The sequence below is a fragment of the Frankliniella occidentalis genome, unplaced genomic scaffold (genome assembly GCF_000697945.3).
Source record: "Frankliniella occidentalis isolate FOCC.00 unplaced genomic scaffold, Focc_3.1 Scaffold42, whole genome shotgun sequence".
Classification (NCBI taxonomy): domain Eukaryota; kingdom Metazoa; phylum Arthropoda; class Insecta; order Thysanoptera; family Thripidae; genus Frankliniella; species Frankliniella occidentalis.
Genome location: NW_026267172.1, coordinates 1,275,865 through 1,281,850, shown reverse-complemented (window position 1 = coordinate 1,281,850; position 5,986 = coordinate 1,275,865). Strand labels below are relative to the sequence as shown.

Sequence of the window (5,986 nt, the reverse complement as noted above, 5' to 3'; positions counted from 1 at the left end):
GAGGGGGTGGGGCATCTCGTTCGGCACTGCAAACACTCCGCCGCACCCCGCCCCCGCGCCGCTCCGCACGGCGCACGCTTGGTGGACATCAGGTAAAATGAGGTCAGCCATTCACCATTGCCGTGCCGGGGGGAAGTAGAAGAGGAGGGGGGGGGGAGGAGGAGGAGGTTGTAGCATCACGGAGGACCCCCAGCCTCAGCCCCTGCCGCGCTGCAGCTGCTGCAGCAGGCAGCATCGCCCTTTCCTCCGCCCTCGGTGCCCTTTCCCCTCCACGACACGACGAGGGAGCGCGGCGGGCTCCCTATCCCCTATCCGGCCGTTGCGTACGGATGCTAAAGTGCACCCGACTGAGTTAGTACGGCCCTTTAACCTGAATACTTCTCCATCAGTCCCGTCTCTCTCCGCTCCCGGCCCCGCTGCCATCTCCCTCGCTCTCTCTCCCTCCCTCGCTCTCTCGCTCCCTCTCACTCACTCATTCACCTCAGCACCACGTGGCGGCGCTAATGGCTTGAGCATGAGGTGTCAGCAGAGCCCCCCTTCCCCCCCTTTCCAAAGATCTCGGGCGAGACTTCCTTCCTAGGGTCCCCCCGCGAGGGAGAGCGCTTCGGCTTTGGCAGCTCGGGGGGGTTGTTTAGTGTGCGGATGCAGACGAGACGAGCGGAGCTTGTGCCGCAATGGACCAATAAAAAGAGAAAGGCCATCTCGGAAAAGAATGTAAAAGCGATCCATTCCATAATATTGCAACAAACTTACCGAGGGCTTGACATTGCAAAATCTTGGTCCTTCCCTCCGCGACGATGGGCGAGGAAGGCTGCGAGATGAACCGAGGCGCTTGCAGGGACTCTGTAAAACAAGACGATGCACACCATTAGAATAACACAAACGTTGGCCAAGTCAGAGAACAACAACAAGAAAAAAACACAATGGGCGACATGTTTCCTCAGAGCACATTTCCCATACGCACACACCCGCCCCCGCGCAGGCTGCTCTCCTCGGCTCGCACTCGCAAATCGTACCCGACGTGACGTAAGTAGGCGAAGCGAGACAAGAGCAGTCGGTAGGGGCTCCGCGCCACTGCAAGTTGCAGTCTGAACAAACAACAACGGCGCACTCGCACTGCGCGAGCTTCCATCGGCTCTATTGTAGTACCACCCGCCCACGCAGCCACCGCCCCGGTGCAAAGTGCCGTTCTCATGGAAGGCGACCTGCTGTCAGGTGCAAGAGGCGCCCCCCAGGAGAAGCCTAACGGCGGAGCAAGGTGCAAGAAGCGCCCCCAGGAGAAGCCTAACGGCGGAGCAAGGTGCAAGGAACACCCAGAAGGAGACTAACGGCGGCGCAAGGTGCGGGTGCGAGAGGCGCCTCCCAGAAGGAGCCGACGAAGGAGTCGGCCAGGAAGTACGTCGCTTTTCTCAGGTTCGTTCGTCAATTTCAAGGAGCTCGGCGCCCGCGAAAATAAGGGTAGGCAACCCTGGAGTGCATTCGTGCACTTCAGGCGAGATGTTGCCTACCGATCAGGCGCTGTGGGGGCTGCCATTAGCTGAACTGGGCAGATTTCGTGACGGCATATGGCGGACGTACTTTTTGGGTGATTCCTAACGGCAGCCCAGCCCAAGGTGCACCCCCCCCCCCCCAAGGAGCCTAACGAAGGCGACCGCACGCACACGCACGATAAGCGCTAATGCTATCCTCCTCCACACATCAAGGGTTTTTATTTGCGTCCGCGGACGCGCACACCTGACCCACATCGAGGCGAGCGGATACAATTAGAAATAATGCCCTTGTGATGATGAGCCGAAGGAACGCACTTCTCGTAATGAGGATAATGACTGGCGGAAACGCTAACGTCGTCTGCTTATTGCGCTTCAGCAGACGGCTCGGCTCGGCTCGGTTCGGCTCGGCTCGGCTCGGCGCGAGGCGTCGCGGACCCGAGCCCTCTGCCTAGACAAATGGAGCGTGAAGCCGCAGATGGACGCGGCCCGACGCCTATAGGCGCGCCTCCCCCGAGCAAAGCCTTGGCGCAGCCTTAGCGCCCCGGGGTCGGCGGGCGCGCGACCGCAGCAAAAGGCACGCCTAAAAAAATAATAATAATAAAACCAACCAAACTGTGGTGGGTATAATAGAAAAATTGAGTGGTCGAGTCCATTGCTTTGTAGAAATCTAGAAAACTTGGCAGGGTTATCTTTTAGTGTGAGTACGCTTCCTTCGCTGGGAATCCAATTGTACAAATGCAGTGCAGGTGTGCAAACAGAATTTTTACCCCCCTGCGACACCATTCCCACACTTATTGGGGACGGGCTGGAGACGGGTAAATGGCCACATTTTCAAGTGTACGAATTTCTATTTGCTCACCTACAAGTGAGTGCATATTTTGTCACACACCTGCAGGTGTGTGAATATTTTCTCAACGGCGAGCGACATTTGTAACTCACACTCGTATTTTCGGTGCATACACACTGCTGACTCTGAGCCATATTTCTCTCGTATTTTTTTCTGTGTGACACAGTTGTCATGTCCTTCTCTCTGTGTGTGACAGCATTCGTCACACACTTTCAAGTGACCGGACCATGGGAATGACGCACACTTTTACTTGTGTAGAGTGAGGCCACGGTGGCCCGTTGCATGGCCCGTCGCTTGCTGGAGACGGATGGACTGGACACCGAGCAGACCTGAGCTGAGTCACCCCCGCCCGGCTGCTCCGGTCGGGATGCGACCGGATCCGACCGGGACTGGGATCGGGGTGGGTAGGGGATCGCGCCGCGCGTCATCAGGGACGCATCCCGCTCTCGCCGCGATGGAAACAAACGAGGAATTGATGGAGCGCAGCGGAGGCAGCTGGGGCTAATTACTGCAGCAGCAGCAGCAGGGCAGCCCTCCACGTAAAGCGTGCAGCGCCACGCAGGTCGGAACTATCGGGCAGTGAAGCCGGCGTAAAGCCCCTGCCGTGACCATTTACAACATTTTCGGCTGGAGATTGGGAAATAATGTGAATTGGATGGTTGCATTGTGCGGTAGCGCCGCCGCTGCTGCTGCTGCTACATAGTCCGAGCAGGGCGGGCTGCTGAGCCAGGAGGCTTTCCCCCCGGAGCGCGCCTTTCCTGTTATCGCGGGATCTTTGAAAGCGTCGCGGCGGGGCGGGGCGGGGCGGGGCGCCGGGGTGCGAGGAGGGCGACGCGAGGCTATAAAGGAGGACGAGACGCGACGACCCTTTTCGGTTTTATACGGCCCTCGGCCTGGCAGGCGCGGGGCGCCTGCCGCCGCCGAGGAGGATAGAATGGGAATGTTGGGGACGCGGCGGCGGCCTAAAGCCGAGCTTTGCTTTCGTCACGGCCATCAGGGACCTGTTTGGAGCACATCACACTGCTGCGCCCCGCAGGAGGACATGGGATGGGGCGTCCTGCTGTCGCCGTCATCGGTCCTGTTGCGCGGGATTATGTATACACTACTGGGCCGCACGCCTCGCACTGCACGGCGAGTGACCCAGGCTCAACCAAAAACATGTGCAGTTCACTAGCATGTCGTAAAATGGTAAAATTACAAGCGCTATGCATTTGACTTGGGATTCATCGACGAACAAGATTGTGGTGTCATAAGATTACGACATATTTTGCGACTATTAACACGTTGAGTCCCACGTGACCACACGCGTGGTCACGATAACACGTGTTAGCTACCCCCCTGGGACTCAACTAATTACAAAATATATTTCGTAAATTTTTGAGGATAAATTTTTGACAGTGAGCGGCTGCAGTGTAAGTGCAGCATACAGCGAGGTCATCTCGATGCATCGATGCATGCGCGGTTGCTGCGTTGTGCGTGTGTGATAACGTGATAACGGGTTCATCGCAGGGCAGAGAGCGGCAGACGCGAGCAGAATGGTACAATAATGCAAGCGCTGGCTGTGTAACGCCCAACTATACAACGACTAGGAATACCATATTTTCTTACCTATACTTATTTCCGCATAGAACGAATTACTATGTCCGTTATCAGTATCCCTAGGTAAAAATCATTCATGTTGTGTGAGTTGGAGTGTGTGTGTGTGAGTACCGGTGAGTGTGCTCGCGTCTATGTCGGGGGACGGCAGGAGCGAGCATCTCCAGAACGATAGGAACAGGAGCATCGCTTTCACATGGAGCCACGACGAGGGATCCGTGTGCGCCACCGAGACACAGCAAACAAGCAAACTTCAAAAAGGAAAGAGAAACATTTGAAAAGAGAGAATAATAAAAATTCTATGATGACGACATGCGCTGACAAGGTCCTTCTCCTCATTGTCGCCGTGCTGGGCTGTCCGCCGCCCCGGGGCTCACCACATACTTGGCATAGCCGGCCGCAGAGGCGCCCCGCCCCGCCCCGCCCCGCCTCGCTGTCCCGCGGCTAGCCTTTAGCCCGCCTCGGCCGTTGACCCACCGCGGACGGGCCCGCGGCGTGGCGCGGCGGGGCGGGGTCAAACATCACTCACTCGTCAATGGGGCCCACTACTCAATCAGCGCTCGCGCGCGAACTCACACGTACATACCGTACCGCAATCACGTAACGTTCGATATTCTTCTCACGACCCGTACGCCCACCCCGACCAGGCAGGAGCTGTACAGGGCCAACTCCACATTGTGCATGTTAAATCAGTTTCAGTACTAGCTTTCATTTAGTAAAAATTATTGGCACAATTTTTTATAACTTTTAAAAACTCATAACATGCATGCAGGCACTCGGATTACGTTAATTGTTCGGTAATTTCACATTCATTCTTCAAAGTTCGACATGCGAGCTGCCTCGACCGACCTTTTGCGCGCTCCTCATCGCAATGCGTACACAACTTTTTTTTTGCGTGTGTGTCACAAAACATGTCCGCGAGTAATTGCACGCGTCGCTCTCACAGGGAGTCTCACAGAGAGGCGCACGGCGCACTTTTTGTAACTTGTAGAGCGCACCATCATGGCGCGTTTCGTGTCTGCGTGCGATCATCCCGGCACAGCTGGGGGACGCGCCGGCGCGTCGAGGTGGCTGTCGCGGAGCGCCGGGAACGCGCTTCAGGTCTTTAGCGTCGCAACGACTCAGGGCACTGGCCGTCCCGTCCCGCCTGGCAATACTCAGGTGGACAGGGCGCAAACCGGTCAGGAAGGAGCCAGCCGGCTGGAGCTGCTGGAGAAGCTTTGTGCTGCGTGCGTGGCCTTGGGTCTCGTCCAGCGGCAGTCAGCGACACTCCAGGGGGAACCGGACCACCGGTGGCGCTGGAGCCGGCCGCAGCCGTGCGCCTCTGGAGCTGGAGATGAGTCAGGGCGGCGGCCTCCTGGAGCTAGTTTGGAGGGCCCTGCGCCGGCCGGCCCGGCCCGGCCCGGCGGGGCGCTGCTGCGGTTACGGTTTTATACATGCCGCTGGAGAATAACGTGATTTCGCTGGAGAAGCCAAAGCCAGCCGCGGCGTGCGGCGCGGGCCGGGCCGGACGTCGCAAAGGGATTCCAGGGCCGTGCGTCAGCAGCGTCAGCGAGGACCGACCGAGGAGGCTGAGCTGGACCCCGCGCCGCCCGGACAGAGACCAACATCCCCGGGGAGGACCCACATAAATAATGTTGAAATATCAAACGCAAAGGAGTGAGCGACAGCCGTGACACTGCACACAGAAACACGCCTTCCTGTAAACTTCCCACGGCTCCCTCCTGGACTAGTTCCGCCCCCCTGCGGGCGGGCGCGCCGGCCATCATGATGTTCCGCTGCGCCTCCACTACCAAACATCCGGTCGAGTGCACAAACGACACAAACTGCACCGCCATCACGCGGCAATAACAATCAACCCAGGAAAATAATATAAATATACACACAACAGCGCAGCGTCACCGTCGCGGAAGCAGCAGCAGCAGCGGGGGTATTTATATAAAGGACGCGTGCAGTCACGTGGCCGTGGCGCTGCCCGCGGTAGTCATCGTATCGTACTGCTTGGTGATCACGCTGCGGCGAATGAATGGGGGGCGTCGCCGCTCATGCCCCC

General features: G+C 58.0%; 1 protein-coding gene across 1 annotated transcript in view; it reads right to left on the bottom strand.

Moving 5' to 3' along the window:
* Window positions 1–840, bottom strand: part of LOC113217494 (protein sidekick) — a 22,428-nt gene extending 21,588 nt beyond the window's left edge. The window contains exon 1 of the mRNA XM_052266770.1: window positions 754–840. The gene's annotated coding sequence lies outside the window, so the exon portion shown is untranslated. The remainder of the gene's footprint in view (window positions 1–753) is intronic.
* Between the last annotated feature and the right edge of the window lie 5,146 nt (window positions 841–5,986).